Source organism: Xiphophorus couchianus, chromosome 14 (genome assembly GCF_001444195.1).
Source record: "Xiphophorus couchianus chromosome 14, X_couchianus-1.0, whole genome shotgun sequence".
NCBI classification, from domain to species: Eukaryota; Metazoa; Chordata; class Actinopteri; order Cyprinodontiformes; family Poeciliidae; genus Xiphophorus; species Xiphophorus couchianus.
In genome coordinates, this window is record NC_040241.1 from 7,225,260 (window position 1) to 7,238,931 (window position 13,672).

General features: G+C 37.5%; 1 protein-coding gene across 1 annotated transcript in view; it reads right to left on the reverse strand.

Moving 5' to 3' along the window:
* htr2cl1 (5-hydroxytryptamine (serotonin) receptor 2C, G protein-coupled-like 1) overlaps positions 1-13,672 on the reverse strand; it is a 167,255-nt gene that overhangs the window by 113,342 nt on the left and 40,241 nt on the right. The window contains exon 2 of the mRNA XM_028039372.1: positions 11,754-11,835. The gene's annotated coding sequence lies outside the window, so the exon portion shown is untranslated. The remainder of the gene's footprint in view (positions 1-11,753; positions 11,836-13,672) is intronic.

A 13,672-nucleotide genomic window follows, 5' to 3' on the forward strand; every position in this document is an offset into this window, starting at 1 on the left:
AAATTCATCAAGCTGCTTAGCTCCTCAAGCTAGCATAGCTAGCAAGAAACAAAGGTTTTTGACAAGAAAAATATAAAATATTACATATTTTTTCTAATCAAAAGAGGTGATTGCAATAAAAATGTGTATTATCTGGTAATGAAATTATAATATGTTATCTGGTAATAAAAAAATTTGTCACAGCATGCATAGATATCTACAACCAGAAGGAATGAGGCGGAAGTTATGCTAACATCCCAAAAGTTGATGTCTCTTTACACATTTCATAGCAATTTCTGTGGATTTGCAGAGGCTAGTGCTTTTTTGGGGAGGGAGACATAGCATGGAAAAGTTTGGGAACTCCTGATGTAAATCACTTGACCAGTAGTAATAATCTCTGACTAAAAACTAAAATAAGGGGTGCTGGGAGGGAAAATAGCAGCGGCGGTTCTAGTTAGCTAAGGTATAAAGCTACCATACGTTAAACTGCTACAATGTGACACTTTTTTTTATTTTCATGTTGCCTAACTTCCTATCAGTTGTTAAATAAAATGGTTCTGAATGTTGTTAGAAAGCAACTTTCAGTTTCAACACGTTACCCGAGTTGAAACTGTTTAGCCATTTTTTTTGTCCTTTTTTGAGCATGTTAAGTGTGCAGAAAACTTTTTTAAAAATACAAATAATCGTGGGCGTGCAGTGGTGGCGTAGCGGTTAGTGCGACCCGTATTTGGAGGCCTTGAGTCCTTGACGCGGCCGTCGCGGGTTTGACTCCCGGACCCGACGACATTTGCCACATGTCTTCCCCGTTTCCTGTCAGCCCACTATCATATAAGGGACACTAGAGCCCACAAAAATAGAGGGGTAAAAAAAAACAACAACAAATAATCGTATATTGTTTATGCGGTTTATGCGGTGCGAGATGCCTCGGCGCGTCTCGACCTCCACATTGCAGGCGCTGTGTGGCGATCAGAGAAATACACACAGCATGCACAATGAGGAGACCCCGACGCGCCGTTCCGCAGCCGCCGTGACGAGCTAATTGCCAACTCCATGGAGTTACTGACCCGGTGGACCCGGACACAGAGGGAACAGCCTCTCGTATTTCCCCGTATCTGTAATATTGCATGGAAGTGCCCAACAGAAAGAAACATCTTTCTTCATTATTTAATTGAAACTTGCCAGAGCCACTGCAGCCAGGCATTTTTCTACCCGTTTTCACTCTCGGATTGACCGGGCTTCTCGCTGCCACAGACGGAGTAATGAGAAAATCTGGCGTCAGTCAGAAGAAGCGCTGTAGTCGTGGTTTTGGAGGATTCAGCTAATGAGCAGATGAAACTAAGTGATTTTACTCCTTTCATTTGCAGATAGAAATAATTTTTTCCACTGTCATGGCTATGCAGCCAGGGTAAAAATAATAATAGTAATAATAATTTTATGTGGTCTGAGTTCAATGTCTTTGAAATGCGTACAAACTTCTGCGTCTGGCTCTTTCAATAACACCGTTTGTCAATCACCATACCTCTTCTGTATCATTTTTATCATTTGTGTAGGAGCATAGACCATAAAATTGCACAAACTGTAGTAACGAAAATAAATTTGTAATAAATTTGCCACAAGCCATGTTTCTAAAGTCCCAGTTAGAGCTGCAGTTTGTAACTGTAGGAAAAGAATATGGGATCCGATTGGATTTGATTAAGCATGTGCAAACTGCTTCAATGCCTTTACACTCATTAGACTCTAATGTTACCTAGATAACAGTCAAATGTTCAAGTAAAATCATATCTAGCATTTATTCATTTAGCATAATGCTACGTCATACAGTCTGATTTTAGATGGCCATGAGTTAAGACAGCTAAAGCTACTTTCACAAGTTACTTTTTTCTGTTTTGAAGAAGTAGTAAAGCGGCAAAACATAATTCCAGACATCATTTTCGACTAAACGCTGTCTGGGCTGCCACACGTTGCTTTGTGCATCGGTTTGAATGGCCTGATTTTTTTAACGGATACATAATGGACATTTATGTAGATTGAATCAATTATGAAGAAGGCTTGCCACCATATTCAGAGCTTAGTAGGCTATAATTCTATTGGCTGGATGTCTCATCCATCAGTTTCTAAGTGCTTTGTCTCCCCTTCTCTAAGACACTGTATTGTATAATCTGCTGTCAGTTACTTGCAGTGCAGGAATTACAAATAGCAAGTTTAATGATCTATGTAACACCATGCTTAAGAGAATCAATGGGATGTTATGAAAAGAAAGAACAGTCAGTCACAGATCAGGTGCAGAAATACTACAAAATCAATTTCTTTTGTTCACTAATCAATAATTTTTACATTCATTTAGCATAAATGCTACGTCATACCATCTGATTTTAGATGGCCATGAGTTAGACATCTACAGAAAAAAAAAATTTGTGTTTGGTCTTGTTGAAATATGTTTTTCTGTCCCCCTCCAGCAAAGATGTATGTAGACAAAATTCATTCCAACTGGTTCAAAAAAGAGAAAAACAGAACCCATTTTTAGTCACAAGTTTCAAAGCCCTGGAACAAGCAAGGTAATTATGGCTGTTTCATGTAGAAAGCACTGGCTCCAACAATGTGACCTTTTAAGAGAATGAGAAATTATTTTGGGAAAAAGGAGGTAGAGTGGGAAAGGAAACGCAGTATGATGGTAGACTACAATTTAAAAAGTAGCTAGCGCTACACATTTCAGGGCTATGTCCCAAAAATTACTTTACTTATCAACACTGCAAAAATATTAAAGCCACAATTATCACTTCTGTTTTGCTCTACAACTTGACTTTCACAATGAAACCCAATTAAAGCAGCATAGAAAAAAATACAATAAATCCCAGAAAAAAGCAGAATATATCAATAAAGGCATCAGAGACACGTAGAAGTTTGTTGCTTTCTCATTCAAAGTTTATCCAATTCCAAACAAGCCGTCCGCAGAAAGCCATCGGAAAGTACATCAAGTTTTTATCCTCCGAGTCCCTTTGATGGTTTTTATTTATTCTCAATGAACTTTAAGCAACTCCACGAAATCAGCAGAAAGGTTTCATCGACTCTGTTGAATTGTTTCATCTTTTCTGATGCAACACGAATCAACAAAAGGCCCAGTGTTACACTATTTATACTATATATGCAAAGTTACTTTCAGTTTTACGTACTTCTTTTCAATAAGCCAATGGATAAAAACATCAAGTATGGTCAATCACATCAGTCGTGTTTGAACTACATAAAAAAAAAACTAAAAAAAAAACTATAACTCTGAATTTTTTTCTGCCACCATGCAAATGAGTTTCCATGGAGAAACTGAGTTTTTGTCTGTCTGTTTCAGCAGAAACGTCTGTCCAGTAGTTTGGTAGGAACTTTTTCCTCTTACGTTTCAAAAACCTATGAGAAAAGAGACAATAGGTGGAAATTTTTAACATTCTGCCGAGCTTGTTCTTTCTTTTTTCTGTCCTTTTGTTTATTGTCAGTTGGCATCGCCTTACTGGCGGATGACTTTGGCCTTTAACTCCAAATGGAGAGTGGGTTGGAGAAGCAGATTACAACGTGTCCACTTAAATAAACTAAAGCGCACAAACATGTATAAAAAAAAAAAAAAAACTAGATTTATAATTAAATGACCACTTCAGGGAGCTCAGAGCTGAAATTTCATTATCACTGGATATTTTAATATAAAAACAAAATGAAAATATAACCTTACGTTGCAGAACAAACAGGACAGAACTCCACCTAATTGATTTCACAACATTCAGAAAGGAAATGCATCAAAGCTGATGCACATACTTGAAACACATGACAAAATGTGACGTTTCACAAACTCTCCCTCAGTCTTTAACATTCAGATGTTAACATGAGTTTTTCTTTAAAATCCCAGCATACATTGCAAAATATATGCTGGGATACAACTTTGATAATCTTAAACAGTTTAAATTAAAAGTAGCTGTACTTTCCCTCACAGTATTGTCTATGTCCCTCTAGGTATTCAAACACATGGCTAATATAATGATAAGCTTTCCGTATTAGAATTAGCCCATCTAATCAATCATCACAATATTGATCCATCCTTGGCAGTAACTGGTACTTTAAATAAATGTTGCCTTCATACAGCGGTCTTGGTGCTAACCTTTTGTAGCATTTGTAGCCAAAATAATATATTGCAACACATGGTTTACATACCAGGGTATCTGAAGGTCTCAACAAGAAAAATGTAAGACTTTTTAAGGCCACCTTGAATAAAATTTAAGATAGAAATATAAGGGATGGGTTGGGGGAACTTGCTGCATTGCAATCAAGCATAATGAAAATTTGTTCTCTACAGCTACCATAGTGCCAAGCTTAAAATTCGTTCTACACCCAGCCTCATATGGGCTGGCAGCAGCAGTCAGCCAGTGGCAAAAACAAACATCGTCCAGCCAACTGGCGATAAATTTGAACTTACACAGGACAGAAGCAACAAAGCTAGCTAGCTACCAAGGGTATATTAGCAACTAGATGTTGGTAGCCTCAACCACCTTGGAAGGAAGAGGTTTGCATCTCAAAGTTTTGCTTGACAGAAAAATCCCTTGAGAAAAAGTCTAAATTAAGTAGTTCTGACACAACAAAATTTAAGACCTGTTTAAGGCCAACTTACATTTTTAATTGAATTTAAAACATTTTGAGGGCTCATCTTAGACACGCCACTTTAACACTTTAGGGATGTGTGGACAACCACCCTGTATACATTCATGAACGCTTAATCTAAGATGTGTTTATTTGTTTTTCCTGTTTGTGTGTGTTTACAATTTTACTGCGTATATATGGGAGGGAATTAATAAAAAGCCCAAAACTGGAAGCTATTCCCATGCAACAAAATACTATTTATTTATCTGTCAAACTGTGAAACAATATTCAAGAAGAGCAGAACAACCCATTGTGTCTGTGATTATACGATTTGTCCTTTTTAGCAACTACGCCTTTTACTTCACTAATAGTTACTTGACTACTCATTAAAAACATGTCATACCTGTAAGAGGTTAACTATCATAGCAAATATGGTAAAACTGACATTTTTGAAACTAGATTGAATTTGATTATACCAAGTCACATCCTGTTATGGTTTTTCCAATGTGTATTTTTCCCCTTGGTCTCAGCCCCCCATGACTCTGACAAATAAGTGTACACCATAGATCGGAAAATGTTCAAATGTTGACAGATAAAAACAGAAAAATGCCAAATTAATGAAACGCAAACAGCATTTAAGCTTTGATTTTACAGGGACAAACAAACCACAATAGATTCACTCGTCTAATTAAGAGATAAGCAAATGATTTGCAATTGAGACTCAAGTATTTTATAATACCATCGCTAATTTGACATCTAAACAAAATGGCAAGTGCTAGAAAAACAATGAAGAGAGTAACTGGTCGATTCAGAAGAAGAGGCAAAAATTAAGTCAAGCAATCAAGTAAGTATGTTACCTTCAGTTGTTATAAAATGCTGTGCATGTCAAACATGCCTTAAAAGAAATTAGACTAGGCATCATAGTCATATCGGAGGCCTTGAAATTGGCCCCTGTCTCTTTAAAAACCTCCCCGGGAGGCATTAGTGTAAAAAGTTTTCTTTTTTCCCTCCCAGTAAATTAAAACATCAAGCCTCACAAAACATATGCAGAACATCCATCTGGATTCGAAATGCAATGTTTATTCTGCCGGCAGACAAACTCTGCATTATAAATGCTGTTCTGTTCTCAATGGCAAAGATTTCTCTACGTTTCTTTGTGTCTTGACAGACTATTAAATGTCTTAGTCTTTAAGTGATTTCATTGTAGCAACCTCTTGTTGTAGGATTACAATGGACTATTTTTAAGCGCCACTTGTACACATTATCTCAGTATGGATTGGGGACATCTAAATGTTTTAAAGATGTTTTTGACTGTTTTAAATCCTACTTAGCACTAACAACTCATTGATATTGACAGATCTCTGTTCTTTGATAATAATACAGCACTGACTCATATTTACATCTCATTCGATTAAGTAAAGATATATAATTTCTGGGGCGTGCCATGGTGGCGTAGTGGTTAGCGCGACCCGTATTTGGAGGCCTTGAGTCCTCGACACAGTCGTCGCGGGTTCGACTCCCGGACCCGACGACATTTGCCGCATGTCTTCCCCCCTCTCCTTCCCCGTTTCCTGTCAGCCTGCTGTCATATAAGGGACACTAGAGCCCACAAAAGACCCCCAGGAGGGGTAAAAAAAAAAGATATATAATTTCACCACAGATTTATACTGAACAAAAGCTAATATTGGATCATTTTTTCCATAAACACCCAAATATCAAAATATCTTGGTCTCAACAAAGTTTGGCCATGTTTTGTGTTGTAGTAAGAAATCATTGTTTTTTCACATATATTTAAAGAAAGAGAGAAGTGAAATCAATAATTTACAGGCATCTGGGCTGAGCAGAAAAACCTCCCATACTTACCGGCCTTTAACAAGCAGCTGGTAAAACTCGTGGTCCTTCTATTCCCTAACGTATCATCAACAGAGCAACTGGGATACAAAAGACAAAAAACAAAAAAAGTCCCCTCAACTTTTACCTGCTTTACCTGTTAGATGTGAAATGTTACAAATTCTGAGCATAAAAGCAACAACTTTGGTGCCTTGACGTCATCGTACTATACCAAATTATAACGTTATCACGATCAGACAATATTCCAATCAATAATTGATAAAGAAAAGCCATGAAAAGTATTTCAGAAGAATCTATAATTTTTGGGGTGGTGTTGGGATTCTTACGCATATATTTTGATTAGTTATATAATAGTTAAAAATGTTAATTAAATTCACACTGATATCAGACAAACACATTAACCTACTGAAGACAACCCCGAGTGGCATCAATGATTCGCCTCCAAAGTCCAAACGCGTGATCTTCACAGGTCAGCACCTACTTATATTTCTATATTCAAAATATAGAAATATAAATATATAGATGCAATACAAAAATATTTTAGTACTGAATCATTTATAAAAGTCATTCAATCCTGCCACAATACGGTAATAATAATTGCGGGGTTTTTTTTAGATGAAGTAAAAATTGTTATAAATACTAAAACAAAAAAAATTCTGAAAACCATTTTAGAAAAAAAAAATACTGGAAACTGTCATTGAGAGGAATTATACAATCTGATGTCAGCAGGGAGTAAAATCTGCCTGACAAACACAGATTAACACCAAAATGTGTTGAGATAGTTAACACATACAGTGTGTTATAATGTGTACATTGTAACACATTGTGTTAAAATGAACACAAAATGTGCATTAGAGGTAATAACACATTTGTGTGTTATTTTTTAACATCTGTTCTAAGAGATGTTTCTCTTTATTTCTTCAGAGATTAAGTGGACACTAAAACACTAAAACAACGGACTTTTTAAATTGAATTTATCTGACAGGTTTTAAATAATTACGAGCCGGAGTTCTTTGTTTCTACGTTGAGGAAAATAAATTCTGTTAAAGTTACATCTCTGGGTGTCTGAGCAAATTGATTTTTAAAGCAAAACATGTTATGGGGAGCGTGAAGCAAACCAAATGTGTAGAATTGGGGTAAAACAGGGTGAATTTTTCTAAACTAATCCACAAAATGTTGATAAATACCCGTACTCATCTCATTATTGCATTGGATTCAATCCAAAAGCTACTGTTCTGACGTGCATCGCGCAGCATTGCTTCTCCATTCTAATTTCAGTTTCCCCTTGACGCCAAGGTGACCTACTGCAATTGCATCACAGAGGTCTGGCTCCAGACGTACCATGTCTGGGTGACAGAGCCTTAGTATCCAGGAAAACAACATTTTTAGAAACGTAATCTGGACCCAGTTCGTTGAAAGGTGAATCTCTTTCCTTCACACATTACACGTCGCCTGTAAATTCTTTTGTGTTGCTAATACGCTAAAACAAAGAGTTTATTTGAATCCCAGAGTAGATTCCCAAAGTACCACCTACAAAAACAAAACATTTGAAGTACAGAATATTTACCATTTTATTTATATCAGAAATATTTACGTGAAAGTAATAAAATGAGCTAAATCAAAAAAAAAATATCTAGCATGCTCAAGGTTCCCATAGTAACCAATTACCATAGCCACAAAAAGCATTTGTGTCCGTCTTCAGAAAACTCCCACAGAGCAGCGAGTAAAGTCTATTTACTTTTTCTAGATTGTCAAGTACTGCCAGATGTTTGTTTTAAAATTTTGATGTTTTTAGCAGCTACACTTTTTACACATGGCAACAAAACATTACTGATAGATTAGTCTCTTTTCTTACTTTACTTTCCCATCCAGTGACAATCACCTGACACTTAAGAGTGCGCACATAAACCTGTATAATACGAATACTATGGGAATGTCAAACCATCGTACTATTCAGGAAATGGGTTTGGAGTGTGAGAGATGGACATGTTTTGCTGTTTACAGACATGAGTGAACATAATAAAAAGCTACATAAATACAGACTGTGGAAGAACCACAGTATTGGTTCTGTTGGACCTCAGCGCAGCTTTCGGCACTGGTGACCATGACATATTACTGAATCGACTGGTCCAGTACGAAACTGGGGCAAGTCTTACCTAAAGAACAGAAACTTCTTTGTTACAATAGTTAACTTGGTTAACATTGTATTGGTCAGAAGTCACATGCGGCGTTCCCCAAGGCTCAATCCTGGATCCCCCCTTATTAAATATCTACATGCTCCCACTAACTCAGGTTATAGCAGGAAATAAGATTAGCTACCATAACTACGCAGATGATACACAGCTCTACATTACGATATCATCAGGTAATAATGAGGTTTATATGATGTATAGCATTTGAACTTACTTGTTGCTGAAATGTGCTGTACAAATAAACTTGAACTAGTAGTTGAACTTTTGTAAATACTCTCTGGGACAAAAGTTTGTATGCGACACCGAGTTGATAAGGCTCGCATATCAGCCAGATTGCCACTTTGTCCCGCACTAACAGATATGCAGAAACAAAGCGAGGTGCCCAACTCGCTTATCAAACATGCTAATACCCTTTCCGATGGTGGGAAGTTAAGGAATGTGCAATCTGTACGCTCCACAACGAAATCTCAACTGTACGTGAACAGTTTGTGGGGAGCCCGAGCGGCTCCCAGAATACACACAGTACTGTACTTTGGAGAACGTGGCAGCCTTGAGTATTTGGAAGGGTTTCCCCCAGATATCTAGCTAAGCTCAGTGGTAGGGGCGCGAGGGCAGTTCACCAGTTGCTCAACTGCGTTTTTGTGTTAAAAAAATTTTAAAAGTTGACTGGGAATTTTGGCAATAAAACATTAACAACAAAGAAAACACAGCAGTGGACTGAATAAAAGTAAGTCGTTCTGTAGGCTGTGTATGTATAATCAAATGCCATTTTCTTTTAAAACAGACAAATGTCTGCAAAAGATTACTGACGTTTATTGTAAATAAAACTAGATTAACTCGTCTTTACCATCATTGTTACTGGTGTATGTACATCTTAAAAATCACTTAAAATAAACAATACTTATTCTGATCGGGGGGTAAGTAACGCCTGGTGGCCTGTTAGATTTGGCCATATGTTAGATTTGGAGGAAAGTGGTAGAAGGTCTTAGAACGCCATTGGAATGGTCCAATTAAAAAAATAAATGACATCATAAGATAAGAAACGCCATCTCAAATCATAATTCAGGAAGTTAAAAGCTCGGTTATGACTCATCACACCAGCAAATTAGTTCCAAATTGGCTTAAGGACAATGGAGTCAATGTTTTGGAATAAAGCCCTGATCTTAATGCGTGAAAGTGTGTGAGCACAGCTACAGAGATGTGTGGGCGAGGCAGACCACAAACCGGACTTCATTACACCAGTTGTGTCAGGACGAATTTACTGGAATTTGGCCCTAAGGTTAAATAATGAGCCCAAATACATAACACACAGCGCCTCGCATGTAGATTATAAACGTTCGATTTGGTCTCAACTGACCGTACAGCCGTCTTTCACGTTTTTGTGCGTCAGGTTGCAAATGGGCAGAGTGTGGTGTTTATATGTTTGTGTACGGTGAAGACACATTAAACCTAATTCATGATTAAAGAAAAGGAGCCTGAAACATCTAATGCATGTGAATATCAAGTCTCCAAGCAAATCTGCAAGGTTAAAAACTGAGTAAATCACTTTCTGCCTCCAGGCCAGTGTGATGTCCCTATAGTCATTTGCAATTACATTAAAAGCTGAGTCATCAACAATGTTATTTGCTAAGAAGACTGCAGCTGCAACTGAGACCAACTGGATGGAGACAAGAAGATAATAAAAAAAAGTATTGACCAATCATCGGTTTATCCCAATAGGCTGGATTTACTTGGTTCTTGCGCTTCCTGTACATCTATATTCAACAAATTAGGAGATTATTGAGTAGTTAATTTATTTTAGTAACTTGATACACAAAAATTAAACTCCTTATATGGATTAGTTGCACACAGACTTAACTTTTGGAATGTTTTGCTGGTAATTGTGATGATATTTCAGCTAAAATTTAATAAAACATGACATTCAAGATTAGAATATTACATCAGACCAAGAAAAAAAATACAGAAATGCAGATTTAATGGAAAGTATGTTTAACAGTTGCTTGAAATTTAATATTTTCAAAGGGCTACTTTTAAGTGGCCAAACGAGCCTCATCAGAAGGCATATCGTAATTTATTGAATATGACTGCAAACATACAGAACTGAAGTCAAGTGCCTGAGGGTCTGTGATGTAAGACCGCCAACGACAGAATACAGATTCAAACCAAATAGGAGCTTCATCAGCTCATCATGAGCTTTGGCAGCGGCCCTGTCGGCTTCAACAAATCAGCCGTCAGCGACCAGACGGCAGCAGAAAAAAAAAAAGCCACGATAAATGTGCCGCGTGGTCCGAGCCTCGTGTGGATTAATGAAGTGTCACTTGTGCACCTCCATTTCCCACGGCGAGAACCGCGACCTGATCAAACACCTGCTAGGAGGGGCTAATCCCACCCGCAGTGACAGCATAGCAGGTTCCCACATGGATATTCACAACCCCCACACTTCCTGAGGGAGGCAGACACACACACACACACACACACACACACACACACACACACACACACACACACACACCCACACACCCCTCTGAACACATGTACTTTTGGACTTCCATTTGAGCGGCCCTACAACCACAACATCAAGCAATCATTTGGTTCAATGACAAAAATGTTCTTTTTGCCACAAATACTGGTAACCCCTCCAGTCGTCCGTTTTTAGACTTGCAGTGTCTTACCTTTTAATTTTATGTGATCAAAGTACTGCAGAATTTTGTAGGGAAGGAGAATAATAATTAAAGAATTACTTTCCAAGTGTATTATGAGTAAAAATCGGGAAGGTATGACTATTGTACAGTAACTGCAGCTACAAGTCTTTTTGGAATATGAACGGAAACTAGTGGCTCTGGGTTTTATTTGGAGGTCTTCAAGAAAAGAAGTAAACAGTTTTCAAATGCAGGTTGCTAGCATATTTGAGGGATTTCTGATAAAGCCTACATGGAAGATCGTCGTAAAAGGTGATTTCTGACGGCAAATGGTTTGTTTAGGGTAATCAAAGGGAAGATTAACACAAGTACAAGCTACAGTTTTCAGTTTTTTGGGGGGAAGCTAAATTAAAATGGAAAAATACTTTCCCCAGGGACTGCAGAGATTTGCTTGTCAATACATCAAGTATGTTTAGTGCACCTCTGATGTTGATGCTTCTTCCCTGAAGAGAGTCAGCAGGTCTGGAAGTTCCTGTCATCCTCTAGACGCCTCATGTCTGCATCTGTGGAAATCGGTTTGACAACAAAAAGCAAGTCACGTTTCGGTGCAAAAGAAGCAAACAGACGTTCCGAATTGTTGCAGAAACTGTTTGCCTCGACGACTCTTTCTGACAACTAAAATTTATCATCATGTCTGCCATGAGCCGTGTGTAAGTCTCTGTTTTTGCTTCGGTAAGTGGGTGGAGGCTGGGGAATTGGAGTTCTCAGGATATTTTGCAGGGGTGACATGTTGTATATTTGTGTGTGTGGGGATGTGTGTGTGTGTTCTCCATAGAGCTAAAAGATCAAACAGTTGCATCCCCTTTGTTGCACCTCTGGTTCAGAATTCTTTTTCAGAATGTGCTACTCAAGAGGTTGCCCATAAAGAATATCAAACATGTATTTGACACACAGAAATACAGAGGTATTTGCGTTGCCTTTGATCGCAAGGCAGCACATTTATTTTTGTGAAGAGCCACTGACAACATGTCGAGAAACATGTCATCTTTACCGCTTTAGATTATGACTGTTTTGAGCAAATTTCAGTTAGAAAAAGGTGCAGTAAAGAAAAAAAAATCAAAAATATAAAAGTAAGATCACCCTATGGCATATTTTTTAATTTGCTGACATATTGGGAGACATTGATATTCGTACATTTTAATACGAATACAGACAATTTCAAGTAAAATGATTGAAAATAAAAATGAAGAAACATCAATCGGCATTTTGAAGAGGTTTGCAATGTTTTAATCTCAGGCCTACATATTACCTGAACAACAGATAACAGATAAAATCCCTTCAATAAAACTTGTTTGACAACATTAAGTATACCAATAGATTTCAAAATGCAAAACATTCTGTCCCAATCTAATGAAATTTAAGAAGTCGCTGACATATATCAGTGTGGTAAGGACTGTAAAGCGTTTCTAAGGCTTCTGACCCACTGCAAAAGCTTTGGAGAAAAATAGAGAAAACATGCAGATGAAGTTTCCTAGTAGCTGCCAAGAGACCAAAGTCATCCGATGAATGGTCCAACAAGTTATCCAGGTCACACAAGAAGCAAGAACCCTACCTCAGTCACTCTCTGTGTGCAAATGTGGCATTCATTGGAGAGTCCCAATACCAAAACCACAGCTGCCGAAAACACAAAGACACAATTCTGCAAAGAAGAGTTGAGTTTGTACTTACTCGGAATATCAGTAGCTGCGTTTTCATTACAAATATGTGCAAAACTTTGTCAGTATTTTGCTAATTAAAAAAAACAAAAAACACACAACTTCCAATTGAGGTGTTGAATAAGAACCACAAATAAGATCACAAGTGAATAAGCTTGTTCACGCGTTGAGTCATTAAAACGTGCCATGCCATCATCCTCCAACTACTTCCTGTCATTTTCTTTGTCTTTTCCACCCCAATAGTAACACCCGGTTGTTGATCATGTGAGGCAAAAAAAAAGTGTTGTCATTGCAGTTTTGTGAAATAAACTAATTTCAACACAACCAAAAAAAAAGAAAGAGCACCTCATCCTATGCTATATCATTTTAACAAAAAACTATTATTTATTTATTATTTATTCAAAATAGAAATTTTCCCATTGATCGGATTTATTTTTGAAATGTCAAATTGCGCAATTAAATGGTCAATGGATCAATTTTCTGGCACCGATGTTTGATGATATGAACAAGTAAAGTTTGACAAAGAAGCGAAAAGCAACAACTATGTAAGGGGCAAATACCTTCTCAATTCATCTGCATTCTCGCTCCATAGGAGACGACTAGAATGGCTTTAGGGCTCAGAACGTGATTCTTTTTCACAGCCGATTTCTGTTGCCTATTATGAGCCTCCAGACGTATCTTGAGA